Source organism: Vicia villosa, linkage group LG6 (assembly GCF_029867415.1).
Source record: "Vicia villosa cultivar HV-30 ecotype Madison, WI linkage group LG6, Vvil1.0, whole genome shotgun sequence".
Taxonomy (NCBI): domain Eukaryota; kingdom Viridiplantae; phylum Streptophyta; class Magnoliopsida; order Fabales; family Fabaceae; genus Vicia; species Vicia villosa.
The window spans coordinates 50,247,640-50,248,503 of NC_081185.1; the positions used below are offsets into that span (position 1 = coordinate 50,247,640).

Sequence of the window (864 nt, forward strand, 5' to 3'; positions counted from 1 at the left end):
CTGCACTTGGATCCAAGTAATGTTGTTAGATTTAGTTCGGGATACCTGTGCGTCCCGTTGACTTCGGAACACTTGTATTGATCTAATTAACAAATATATATAAAAGCATATGTTTAGATCAATCCCACAAATAAGTAAATATATAAATATACACGAATATATATTTAGAACGATCCCACTTACAAATCAACGATTTCCTTCATGGCCGGATAATTGGTCCATTCACCATTTACCGAATTCAGATAATACACGACTTCCCTTATAGGGTTGATAGCAAGCAGCAACCAGTGTGCTCTATAAATTAAAACAACAGGTTATATGAAAATTTTTCTATACACAAAAGAAACAGAGATTAGATGAACAAAGAATGAGAAACTAACCCTACTGGTCGGGTATTATACGCCCAAAGATGCAGACTTTCTGTATTGCCGGTGGACATGAAACTATCTACTAAGCGCTGTCTAACTGATTCCGGTTCCGAAGCAATTTCCATTCCGCTGCAGTGGGCGGAAGACACGAAACGGAATCTGTTAGACAACGGAGTCCCGCGCAACACTCTGTCATACAACAACCTTAAATAAAAACATAATAAACATTAGATTATTTTCATTGAAATGTGTAAATAAATTATATTGTGGGACTAATTAAATAATATATCGGATGAGTGAATATTACCGGATGTATGAGTGCATGTTAGTGACGCCTAGTTGATCATGCTTAAAAATCTCCTCCAAGTCATCAATTGTAATAAGTGACTTGAATTCAATACCGAAGACACTTTCATCCATAACGATTTCACGTAAAGCACCATCCTTCAAATCGGACATATCAACCATTATTGCGAGCGTCGACCGGTACCGAGGC

At 37.3% G+C, this 864-nt stretch overlaps 1 long non-coding RNA gene across 1 annotated transcript; it reads right to left on the reverse strand.

The window, feature by feature from the left end:
• On the reverse strand, window positions 1-515 carry LOC131611507 (uncharacterized). Its single transcript, XR_009286944.1, has 3 exons — window positions 381-515; window positions 184-294; window positions 1-82 (listed from the first exon to the last, which is right to left on the reverse strand). It is a non-coding gene; the product is annotated as an uncharacterized LOC131611507 (long non-coding RNA).
• Between the last annotated feature and the right edge of the window lie 349 nt (window positions 516-864).